The sequence below is a fragment of the Lepidochelys kempii genome, chromosome 3 (genome assembly GCF_965140285.1).
Source record: "Lepidochelys kempii isolate rLepKem1 chromosome 3, rLepKem1.hap1, whole genome shotgun sequence".
NCBI lineage: Eukaryota > Metazoa > Chordata > Testudines > Cheloniidae > Lepidochelys > Lepidochelys kempii.
This window is the reverse complement of record NC_136382.1, coordinates 110,829,831-110,843,379: the sequence shown is the minus strand read 5'-3', so window position 1 is coordinate 110,843,379 and position 13,549 is coordinate 110,829,831. Positions and strand designations below refer to the sequence as shown.

The 13,549-nt window shown below is 44.7% G+C and overlaps 1 protein-coding gene across 9 annotated transcripts in view; it reads right to left on the bottom strand.

Annotated features, from left to right (window-relative positions):
• The window catches only part of UTRN (utrophin), a 587,274-nt gene that overhangs the window by 207,781 nt on the left and 365,944 nt on the right, over positions 1-13,549 (bottom strand). The window lies entirely within an intron of this gene.

Genomic DNA, 13,549 nt, shown 5'->3' with positions numbered 1-13,549 from the left:
CGCTACTCTCTTCTTCCTCCACTATACAACATTTACAAATGCACTCCCAAATCTTAACAGGCAAAAAGTATGTGATCTCAAGCTTCATCACACTCACTTGCCCCTTAGCTCTTTAAAATAAAATACAGCGGGAATTTCATGTACATATCCAATGAGATCCACTCACCCTGCAGTGCTTTAGGCTATATTCTAGTTAGAAACATTCACAGTGTATTTCTGCAAGTTAGACCTAATTTTACTGACTACTACAGCAATCACTAAAATCTTTTTCCAGTTCAACTACTGTACACTAGCTTTTGCGATATATGGTACAGTATACATGAGAGGGCAGGATACATGTTATACTCTGCAGTAGATACTACCACTGGGGAGAAAAAAAATTAAAGTAAAAGTAGATGGCAAGTTCCTCATTTCCCAACCCTCCAGATGAAATGGAGTATATTCACTGATCTCACATCTTCCCCAAAAGACATTACTGTAGTCCATCAAACCAAGCACGCCACAGCCTTCATTAAAATAAAATGCAACAGCACTGACTGACATTGAAAGAAGCTCCAGTATGATCAGCCACTGTTTTCTAACATCTGTGTATGAATGTAGAAATAGACAAATGTAAATGAATGAAAGAGCCCTGGAAATCTCAATGAGATCAAACAACAAAGATTATTACAGAAACCTGTTACAGATACAAACAAAAACTTCCTTTTTCAGGGGAAACAAGTATGAAATCCCTTAAAGGTTTAATTCTTCCAAACTCTCTTCAACATAGGCCATCCCTTCCCAGTGGGCTTTTAAACACACCCCCAAGTGGGTGGTGCTGCATCTAAAAATGGCTGCTACACATACGACAGACATTGGGAATGCACTGAGTGTTGATGTTCACTTGGGATGCTGTGAAACTTATAATTATACGCCTTCAAAAAATCAGATGAACAGCTGAAAAAATGAAATCTTTGGGGGAGAGTCTATACTTGACAGAAATCATGGACTGCAAAAACATGTATATCTCTGTTCCTTCAGAGGGCAAGTAAATTACTCCCTGTGCCAGTGAACATGGCACAGTAACTCTGCCTGGCACTGCCACTGAACTGCCGTGTGGCTTTGGGCAACTCACTTTGCTATTCTGTGCCTCAGTTTCACCCATGTAAAAGAGGGACAATGATACTTGTTCTGCTTTGAAGAGCTAGATGATATTAAATTTCTCATCATGCTGAGAACAGACCTTATGAAAGGGGTATTACGGGAATGAATTTGCACTGCAGTACTGGAACCTGAATTATGCAGCAGCGCCATCAAACTCCAACAACCTTCATATATTCATGAGAGTATCTGTGGTTCTGATCCTTCATGTTCATACATGCAGGCAGATCCCTGCAAATGTGTAGACACCTTAAAATCAACTAGACTCTGCACAGTTGCAAAGGGCTGATCTTGTAAGAATGGGAGATTAGGTAAGATGTTCATAGATAATAGATTGGGTTGACATTTGAACTATGTATTTCACAGACCTAGCCAAATCTCCATCTCCAATCTTACCTCTCCGACACTTAAGTAGCAAATCCAAACTGATTTCTAATTTTACAACAAAAATATTTTGGGCTATTCAGAACCTCCAATCAAAATTTCAGCCCTGATTTCATTTAAAAAGGGACACTGGTTAGTATGTTCACTTAGAAGGTCAAAAATAATGTTTCTTTCAAAATGGTTGTGATTCTTGTATTTGAAAAATGCTATGTTATGTTGAACAAGCCACTATGAATTTATTGTCTTTGCATTCCTGTTCACATGATTCATCTATGATGCCCATGCTACTGTTTCTATGCTCCTTTGAGGAGTACAGTACAGTTCAGTGAATAAGCTTTAGTAATTAACTTGTCTTCCTATTGTTGACCACCTCTGGTTAGACAGAAACACATACTACCAGTTGCTACATAAACAAACACAAAGTGGTGGATCAGTTTCTACAAGAGCAGAGACATGCCTCAACAGAGCTTATGAAGACAATCAGAACAGGGGCTCCCCTACTACACACATCAGCAAGCCCCTGGCACAGATGGTGGGTGTGGGCAGGGTGGATGGTGGAAGGTAACGGATGGACATAAGAGCCATTTATCTGCACTGGAAATATAAAAGAAAATAAATTTGTTAGTCTCTAAGGTGCCACAAGGACTCCTTGTTTTTATTTTTAAAAGAAAAGACAGTTAGCTTTTCTGTAACTGGTGTTCTTTGAGACATGTTGCTCATGTCCATTCCGTATTAGGTGTGTGTGCTCGCCACATGCACCAGCGCCGGAAGTTTTTCCCGTAGCAATATCCATAGGAGACCAGCTCTGGCACACTCTGGAGTGGCACCCGCATGGCATGGTACAAGGGGCACCGCCGCCAGCTCTCCCCAGCCTCAGTTCCTTCTTGCCAGAAGTTCTGACAGTGGGGAAGGAGAGCGGGTCATGGAATAGACATGAGCAACACATCTCGAAGAACACCAGTTACAGGAAAGGTAACTGTCTTTTCTTTGTCGAGTGCTTGCTCATGTCCATTCCATATTAGGTGACTCCAAAGTAGTACCCCTGGAGGCGGGGAGGAGTTCAAGGACATGTAGATTGCAACACAGCTCTGCTGAACCCAGCATCGTCTCTGGCCTGCTGAATAATGGCATAACGTGCCGTGAACGTGTAGACAGAGGACCATGTTGCCACTCTACAGATGTCCTCAATAAGGATGTGTGCCAGAAAGGCCGAAGAGGATGCCTGAGCTCTAGTCGAATGGGCTTTGACAACTGGCGGCGGGATTGCCGCCAGGTTGTAACAGGTCTGTATGGAAATCCTCTGTGAGGACACCAGAAGGCCCTTCGTCCTGTCTGCTGTAGCGATGAAGAGGTGAGTCAACTTACAGAAAGGCTCTAGGTGAAAAACTCTAGGTATGCTCTAGGTAAAAAGCCAAGGCCATTCAGATGTCCAAGGCATGCTGCCGCCTCACCTCACTGGTCTTGTGCAGCTTAGGACAGAACACCGGGAGGAAGATGTCCTGGTTCATACGGAAGGTAGACACCACCTTCGGCAGGAAGGCCAGGTGAGGCCTCAGCTGGATCTTGTCTTTGTAGAATACCTTGTACAGCAGTTCTGAGGTCAGGGATTTAATCTCAGAGACTCACCTCGCCAATGTCACCGCCACCAAGACAGAGACCTTCCATGAAAGGTGGGAAAGGGAGCAGGAGTCCAGCGGCTCAAAGGGCAGGCCCAGGAGCCTGGAGAGGACCAAGTTAAGATCCCACTGTGGGACCAGAGTCCATACCTGCAGGAAGAGTCTCTTGAGGCCTCTCAACAATGTGACTGTCAGGTCATGAGAAAACACCATCTGGCCCTGGATAGGTGGGTGAAAAGTGGAGATGGCTGCTAGATGCACTCTAATGGAAGAGTGTGCCAGATACACTGTACGGAAGAGCGCAAGGGACAGATGCTATGCTCGGATGCCCCCTGGGAAAACCTTATCCACTTGGCCAGGTAAGTCAGTCTGGTTGAGGGCTTCCTGCTTCTCAGAAGGATCTGTTGGACCTCATCTGAGCAGGTCTGCTCCTCTAGGTTCAGCCACACAGCATCCATGCCGAGAGGTGGAGGGACATGAGGTTGGGGTGCAGGAGCTGACCATGGTCCTGTGACAGCAGGTTCAGTTGGTTGGGCAGGGGTTAGGGAGGGGCTGTGATCAGTTCACGAGCATGCCGAACTAGTGCTGGCATGGCCATGCCGGGGCGATCGTGATAACCTGTGCCTTGTCTCTCTTGATCTTTGCTAGGACCCTGCTGTTGAGAGGAATCGGAGGGAACGCGTACATCAGGTTCCCTGACCGTGACTGGAGGAAGGCATCAGAGAGGGAGTCCTTGCCCAGGCCTGGCAATGAACAAAACCGGTGGTATTTCCTATTTGGCCTGGTGGTAAACAGGTCTACAAGAGGAGTTCTGCACCTCTGGAAGATCATGCAGGCTACCTCTGGGTGTAACAACCACTTGTGGTGAGAGGAGAAGTCCCTGCTGAGGTGATCCACTAGCCTGTTCTTGATGCGAGGGAGGTGACAAGCTTCCAGATGGATTTTGTGGTTGGTGCAGAAGTCCCAGAAACAAGTGCTGCTTGACAGAGAGTCAACGAACATGCTCCCCCTTGCTGTTGATGTAGAACATCGAGGCCGTGCTGTCAGTCAGGACTCTCATCACCTTGCCTGACAGGTGAGGTAGGAAGACTCTATGCCAAGCGGACCGCTCTGAATTTTTTGACATTTATGTGTAACATCATCTCCTCCAGGGACCCTGGGTCTGGAGGTTGCCGAGGTGCATGCCCCAGTCAAAATCCGAGGCATCCAATACCGACTTGATGGAGTGATGGGGGATGTCGAATGGAACCCACCCTAGGACGGTCGTGCAATTAGTCCACCATCGCGGTGAGGTGAGTACCGTCAGGGGAATGGTAATGACCTTGTCCAGGTGATCTCTGGACTGGGAATAGACAGTCACCAGCCATTGCTGCAGGGACCTCATCCAGAGTCTGGCATGGTGGACATATGTGCATGCTGCCATGCGACCCAGCAGGTGCAGGCAAACCATGGCCATAGTCAGGGGGAAGACAGAGACTTCCGCGATGAGGTTCATCAATGTATGGAACCTTACTAGAGGCAGGAATGCTCTGGTGCAGGTCAAGTCGAGCACCACTCCAATGAATTCGATCCTTTGCACCGGAACTAACACAGACTTTTCATCGTTCACCAGAAGGCCCAGGGAGCGGCATGTGGCTTTCAGCACCACAGCATCCTCTTGGACCCGAGAACTAGAGCTTCCCTTGACAAGTCAGTCATCGAGGTACGGGTAGATCTGGATACCCTGATTCCTGAGGTAAGCACCCACCACCGACATGCACTTGGTAAATATTCTGGGTGCTGTCGCCAGGCCGAATGGGAGGACCGCCAACTGGCAGTGGCAGGGGCCCACCATAAACTGGAGGAAGCTCCTGTGACCTTGAAAAATCACTATGTGGAAGTATGCGTTCTTCAAGAGCGGCATACCAGTCTCCCGGATCCAGGGAGGGGATGACAGACGCCAAGGAGAGAACGCATAACTTTAGCTTCTTTAGATACTTGTTGATGTCCCTCAGGTCCAGGATGGGCTGCAAACCGCCCTTGGCCTTTGGGATTAAGTAGTACCAGGAATAGAACCCCTCGTTCCTGTACTTGAGAGGAACTTCTTCCACTGCACCCAGTTGCAGCAACCCCTTTACCTTCTGTGTGAGGAGACTCTCGTGAGAAGGGTCCCTGAAGAGGGACAGGGATGGGGTGGGGTAGAAATAAACTGTAGGGTATAACCCTCCACCACAGTATTGAAGACCCAGTGGTCTGAAGTTATAGTGTTCCATGCAGGAAAGAAAAAAAAGTTGGTCTCTTTGACCAGCAGAAGCTGGTCCAGTAAAACAGACTACCTCATCCACCTTGTCTGACGAATATTGAAAAAAGCCCCAAGGCCCAACTGACATCAGTGGGAGTTGCTATTGAAATAGCCCCAAAAATGAGGCTTCCTAAAATTAATGACCACTTTGAAAAGTTTGGCCCTCAACTGACTTGTCCAAGGTCACACAAAATCTGTGGCAGAGCTGGGAACAAAACCTAAATCTCATGAGTTCTCCCATTCCTGAACTTCAAGCTACAAGACCAAACAGGTGGTTAGGAATTGTTTGATTTGTTAGTGACAGCACAGTGGATATTTTAAACAGTTATTTCGATAGCAGAGACATTACCCACCAGATTATAGCAATTTATTACAGAGTAGGGTTGCCAACTTTCTAATTGTACAAAACCAAACATCCTTGCCCTGCCCCATCCTGCCCCTTTTCCGAAGCCTCACCCCCTGCCCTACCCTTCTCCAAGGCCCCTTCTCCAAACCTCCTGCTCTCTCCATCCCCTCTCCCTCTGTCACTCACTCTATCCCACCCTCCCTCACTCATTTTCACCGGGCTGGGGCAGAGGACTGGGGTGTGGGAGAGGGTGAGGACTCTGGCTGCGGACGGAGATGAAGGGTTTGGGGTGCAGGAGGGGGCTCTGGGCTTGGGGTGGGGCTAGAAATAATGTGTTCTGGGTGTGTGAGGGGGCTTCAGGCTGGGATAGGGGGTTGGAAGGCAGGGAGGGTGAGGGATACAGCTGGGGTGTGAGCTCTGGGGATGGGGGATTTGGGATGGAGAAAGGAGGTAGTGAGCTAGGGCAGGGGGTTGGGGCATGGGAGACGGTTGGGATTAGGGTTGTGGGCTCTGGGAGGGAGTTTGGGTGTGGGAGGGGGCTGAGGCAGGGGGTTGGGGTGTGGGAGGGGGTTCAGGGTGCAGGCTCTGGGCAGCACTTATCTCAGGTGGCTCCAGAAGCAGACGGCATGTCCGGCTCCTAAGCAGAGGGACCAGGGGACTCTATCTGCTGCCTGTGCCTGCAGGCACCGCCCCTGCAGCTCCCATTAAGCCTCGGTTCCTGGCCACTGAGAGCTGCAGAGCTGGCACTTGGGGCGGAGACAGTGCATGGAGTCCTCCTGGCTGCCCTGTGCCTAGGAGCCAGAGGGACATGCTGGGAGCTCCCCGGAGCCGGGTAGGGAGCCTGCCAGCCCTGTGCCACAGGACTTTTAACAACCCGGTCCTGCTAACCAGAGCTGCCAGGGTCCCTTTTTGACCAGATGTTCTGGTCAAAAACCAGATACCTGGCAACCCTATTACAGAGTGAAATTCTGGTCCTAAACTACACAACAGTATTCTGTAGCAGCCATGTTTGAAATGGCTTTTTCAGAATGGAAACACCATAGGACCCTCAATTCAGACTGCAGTAGCACAAACTGTGCTACTATAATTACTGCCACTCATGTTTTTGTTTAGATTTTGCTTGTTTATTCATATATGTGTTTCCATGATGTTACATGCAGAGCCATAATATTTTCTTCTGAAAAAGGTCTTCAGAGCCTGCCCTCCACTAACGGTCAAAATATGATGGGTTGGAGAAAACTCCTTATTCCCAATCTGGGGTTTAAGCAAAAACAAACAGAATGAACTTTTAAGTAAAAGGTAAAATCTCACTCTTTTCTGTTCTTAAGAAACTCGAACCCCAGAATACTGCAGTTATTTGGTTATGAGTACTAACGCACAGAAGTTATGTTATTAGCCACTGTGGATAAAAAGATGTATGTCAGGCTTCGCTAAATAGCATGTTAACGATACACAAAATCATATTAAATAATAATATAGTTTAATAGTTAAAATTCATTTTGGAAAAGTCCTATACTATTTAATACAAAATTATAATATTTCTATAGGTTTCTTTGTGACAACTGCTTAGAATTTAATAAATATTTTTCTTCTCCTGTAAAAAATCTATAGCGTTTTAGAGAATTTCTATAGAACTCCATTAAATTTCTATAAAAAGCTTCTGGTTTCATTCCCAGCAAACTCAATATGAATTTCCCATAAAGCAGAGACTATAATAAGGTTTTAAGAGTGATAATCCCCAGAGGACAATATCCCAGGCTATTTCACCATTGTGGCTTTATTTTGTCACTCTCTCCATCTGCCACCTTCTAACTCCTGACCTCTGAGGTTTATGAGTGCTCCACAAGGGAACTCAAATGCCATGGAAAGCTCTTTCAATTGGAATAACCCATGAGTGTCAATTGCAACCGAATGGAACAGCAACATGCCAGACAGACATCAGCCAGGACATCTCTATTTGATCACTACCAATGAGGGCCCACAGTGGTTAGCAAAGCAGTGGAGCCACCTTAGGGCAGACTACTTGCTCTGTTTTGAATCAGATACATTATTATATTTACCTACTACTGCTGTAAATTGTCTGTGAGTGCATTTGTAGGTCAGATTCAATGCTCACTAGCCTCCATTGCAGGAAGGGCTTTGCATTTCTTATGGGGAAGAATACACATTAATTATGTGCTTTTCTCCCCCAAAGAAAAAAAAAAAAGCTGCAGCCAAAAAGAGACCATTAAGAAATAGGAGGAGGATAGCGTCAAGAGAAACAAGGGACAGATTTCCTGAAGGGGCACTTTCTTCTAGCCCCAGAAGAGAATTCTGACTTTTGAAGGATTCCTCCCATCTCCTATGCCACAGAAGCCTGAAGTTGTCTGCTTTTAGGCAATCAATTCAGAAGGAATTCACACACAGAAGAGCAGCACACATGTACATGCAAACCCTTGGGCAGAACTGCCACGATCATAAATCCAGTACTGGCAGAACTATGTATAAAGAAAGACATTAAACCGTCTAAAATGTCACACAGACAGCACTGCCTATCATATCTATTGTGATTACTGTGTAAGTAGGTCAAAGCAGTATACAAAAGCAATCGGCTCGAGTAGGACAGTAACTTAGTGTTTAAGCTCTCAGATACTTTCTAAAAAAAGAGTTTCAAAGGAAAAAACCCTCTAGATAGTATTTTTCATCTCCTTATTTTCCATGCTCATATTATCAAAAGTCTTGCACTGTAGCAAGGGTTTGCAAGAAGCTGACTCAATTCTCAATCAAACCTGTAGAAAAGCTTAACAGGGGACATGCAAAATGGTTAAGGATTCTTTTAATAACATGAACTATTTGTTTTCAAAGCTTGAGATTTCAAAGTGTGTTGACATGTTTTAATTTTCTTGATACTGTACAAATTCTGCAGCCCAGTCATGTGGCAATGACTGAATGTCTGAAGGGCAGCATAAATCTAGTTCTACTAATTCCAGCAGTTAGATCTTTGGGACTGAATAAAGCCAAAGCAGCACAAACCTCTTCAGTGTAATGTGACTCTGCTTTTGCATATGGGTTGCTCAAGCTTTGGGAATTCCATCTGGCTTCTGCATTACCACCACAGTAATTCTCTCCTCACAACATGTATTCATGCTTCCAGAAAGTTAGGAGTAGCTACAAAGCACAATCTCTCATGATGCTAGTATTCCTGGCAGCAAACCATTCTGCCAAAGGATGAACATGATGTGTGCATGTGTTTATTGGTGTCATGGGGGAAAAGGCACATGAGGAAGAGTTGTTCTGAAAAATACATATTCAAATTTCTGATCACAGTTCAAATAGTGAATGTTACATGAATATTATTAACATTCTTCTACAGTACTTAGTTATTCTCCTATACCATATTAGGAAACCCAACACAAAAGATAAAAGGATACAGCAAGCTTTAGACAAAAAAAAGCAGAGAAAAGCGGAGATTTGTAAATTCTGCCTTTTGTCTAAAACTGCTACAATCAATTCTTTTAACAGGAATAAGATACTGGATGTCTTTCATTGGCACATTCAAAAACACAAGGGAGGATGTGAAATGTGCAGACACGAGGGCTCTATATGGTACAAAAGAAATACACTAGTGCTAGCTACTACCACAGCTACTTTCTAAACTGTCATTAAATGGCCCAAAGGCATCTAGAAGAATGAAGCTTACTAACATCTGGTGTCTGACCTAAGCTTTTAAGACAAACAGCAGCAATTACAGCACTAATGTCCAGATATTGCCTACAATTACTGACTCTCAGAGAGGTTAAGTGTAGCACAAGATTTGTGTTACACGTACTATATACTTATTAAGAAAAAGCACATGTACACACAAACAGCCTTTTGTTGTCAAACTGTCACCTGCTGTTACCAGCTGTCACTAGAAGACACTTTTTCATTCATAATGGTGGACCTGCAGTACAGTACCCATCTCACTGTCTCTGCAAACTAGCTGAGAAGTCGCAGATGAAACTGCAGTTGAAGATACTACAGAAAGCTCACAGCTATCAATCTTTTCAGAACAGTGGTACTACTGATTTTGAAATGAAATGAAATCATTGAAACAAACCATCCCTCCCGTAAGAAGAATAAAAAACCTTCACTGTATTCAACAAATAACTTTAGTTTCAGTTTCCATCAGGGACTACATTGGTAATGTCTCTTTTAGAGTTGTTTAGGTGACAAGTATTTATTTCTAACAAAAATTGCATACAGAGTGTGAACAGTTTTTAGGATTTTAGGGCATGGGTGTGTGGCTTTCTCCCTTTCCTATCAATAACCTACAATTATTTTTAAAGCTGAACGCTTAGGAAAAACAACATTTATTTGCCCTCCCAACTGTGGCTCTGTATAACACCAGCAGATTTACTGTGTATTTTCCATGGAAAAAAAGACTGCATGAAAACACAGTAAGTGGAGCCAAGCTAAAGATTCTGTTACATGAACACATACTACTGGTCTCAGAAATGCTGACACTTAGGTGAAAGTGGTACGTTTTAGATGAGTCCAAGTACCATACACTCTGATCAGTGTAATTGCTACACAACCAAGCATCCTGCCTCACAGCATTACAGTTATCAAGGGTTTAGATAAGGGAAAAAGACTAAAACTAGATTGGGATGAGGAAGAAGTGATGAAGGTGTGGGGAGAGTACTATTCTTATTTGATAAAGTCATTATACTGTTAAATTCACTCAGATCTTTTAGTTTCACAAAAACAATTTTCAGTTAAATTAACAGCAGGTTATGGAGCATTCTCTCCTGATGTCAAATTACATGAAATCATGAAAAGCACCCTTGTACTCAAGGCTGAGCAACGCTGAATACTTCTGTGACTTATTTTAAAAAAGAGAAAGAAGGTGATTGGCAGAGTAAATGCTACAACAATACCTCTACAGACTGTGAAGGAAGAAAGAGAGAGAAAAATATTACTTTTAAATATTTGGGAGTTGACATCTAAGGACCTAGACAAACAGAAAATGAAGTTGGTAAAATTAGAATGACCTGCCCTTTTGTTTCTTTATTTGTTTGAAAAAAATAATACCTTGAAACTTGTCTCCTCGTACCTTTTCAAATTTTGTCAGCAACTCCTGTAAGCTGAAGGTCAGGCCAATCATGGTTAGGTGTCCCTTCGAGCCTACATCTTTCTGATAAAGATCCTCCAGTCAAGTCTATAGCCGCCAAAAAGTTTTGTGTTTTGTTTTTTTCCCAACTATGCCTCCTTTAAACCCTGAGGAAAATCCTGAGCACGTACCTCCCTTGCACTGTACTCCTTTGGTGGAAGCTTACATTGTATCAACATTTTAGTGTTCCCACTGCACCCACTTGTTCTTATGGGCTGGGCAGTTCAAAGTGAATGGACTCGATGCTATTTTTTCTGTTAACCAGGTTCCATGATGCTGGCATGTTCTCCTTGTCTCTCTAGACGACCCAGGATTCCCTTTTGTTCACCCCCTCTAATGACCTGCAGGTCCCAACAGTTTTCTGCTGGGCCCCGAGCTCAACGTTTGGTCTCAATTACACACAGCATAAGAAGCTATATCCTCGTGGCGTGCAGAAAGAAAAAAGCACACTACTCCAATCTTGTTCCACTCAGGAGATTTTTCCCCAAAAGACATTTTTGGGTACAGAAACCAAACGCCATCTTCTTTAGAGGGATTAAAATAGGGCGAAGTAAACTTCGGTCTGAAGAAAAAGAAGAGATATCACCAAAACGCTGGACAGGAGGCCACCCCTTCTCTCACTCACTCTCTTTCAGCCACCAGCAGATGTGTTGCTATGGTAACGACCAAGCTAGTTTCAGCCCATTTCCTTCTGTCGGCCTAGCGTAGGGGATGCTGTCGTGAAACAGAATTAAGGCCCAGTTTAAAAGAAAAAAGTTGCTTCCCCTATTTAAGCGAAACCTCCAACAAAGGATCACGTTGTCACCTCTGAAACCTTCGCTGGGGATCTCATCCATAGAGTCCTTCGCTGCTCTGCCAGCAGTGTGCTAATCTATTCCCCAGCATTTGTTTGTTGTTTTACTCAGCATCCTCCCTTCCACCACCCCACATGCTGCTCAGCAGCTAAGCTCACTCCCACTTCCTGGAGGCCTCCCTTGCTGCAAAACATTAATAACGCTAAGAAGTGCAAAACTCCTGGACCACTAGCCCCCCACTTCTGCACTTACTCATCACACTTCCCTCTCCTCAAGAGGAAACCGGGATATTTAATCGTTAAATAGGTTTTTTTAAAAAACTGTTAAATGAACTGTAATATTGCAACAAAAGCCTACACACACACACACACACGAACGTCTTATTACTTCATATGCAGATTGTTTTCATTTGAGGCCTTTGCTCTCATTTCAGCAAGAAACCTGACACCTGAAGTTTGCATACTAGGGAATCTCAATTTAAAATAATTTCCACTTGAAACAGTAAACATGCGTGTGGCGGCCTGTTGTAGCTATCAATATTTTCTGTACATCGCTTATTATTCAATTGGCAAGTGCTTCAATATGCTTTCCAGCAAGTGAAAAATACAGTAATAGTTTAAAAAACAAACCTAACACTCACAAAGTATCTCTGTTATGGCTATCACTCATGTCACCCTTCTGTGAGCCATGCGATGGTTTCACTTTTTTCTTCTTCATTATGTCACTATTTAGAGTGCCAATAAAATTATTATATGACAAAACTGTTCAAGTGACAGATTGTTCACTGTCTGCGGTATGTTCTCTAGAGACAGGGGGATGTTTTTAAGATGAACATGTTTTGTAAAATACATTAACATGAGCAGGATTTTACTGCAATAATTGGTCTTTACTTTGTTTACATGTGTATGTATAAGTATGTTACACACATGAACACACCCAAACAAACTAGACAAATGTTCTACAGAAATAAAATTATATTCATAATATTATGTGATAAAATTAGAATAATTTAGCTATGGGTTGCCAACTTCCTAATTGCAGAAAACCAAACACCCTTGCCCTGCCCCACTGCCCACTTCCTCCATCCCCCCTCCCTCCATCACTTGCTCTTCCCCACCCTCACTCATTTTCATTGGGCTGGGGAATGCGGTTGGGGTGCGGGAGAGGGCAAAGGCTCTGGCTGGGGGTATGGGCTCTAGGGTGGGGCTGGGGATGAGGGGTTTGCCATGCAGCAGGGGGCTGTGGGCTGGGAGGTTTAGAGTATGGGAGGGGGCTCCGGGCTGGGAAATGGGGTTGCAGTGTGGGAGAGGGCTCCAAGCTGGGGCAGGTGTGTGGGAGGGGGTATAGGTTCTGGCGTTCGGAGTGCGGAAGTGGTCTCCGGGCTGGGGCAAATGGTTGAGGTGCGGGAGTGGGTGCGGGATCCGGGAAGGAGGTGGGTGTGAGCTCCAGGAGGTGCCGACTACAGGCGGCTCCTGGGAAGCCGCAACACGTCTTTCCAGGTTCTAGGCGGAAGGGCAGCCAGGGGACTGTGTATGCGCAGTGAATTATTCCCTAGGAGCCAGAGGGACATGTTCCACTTCCCAGGATCCATGTGGAGCCAGGCAGGAAACTGGGCAGGGAGCCTGCCTGCCCCGCTGAGCCGCCAACCAGACTTTTAATAGCTCGGTCAGCAGCGCTGACTGGCACCATCAGGGTCCCTTTTCGACTGAGTGTTGTGGTCAAAAACCAGACACCTGGCAACCCTATTTAGCTAACCAAATTCATAGACAGTGAATCAGGAATTGTTTATATTCATTCAATTTTTTTTTTAATGGAAAGCAATAGCTGTCAATATATTACTAGTGAAAAGTGAGTTCA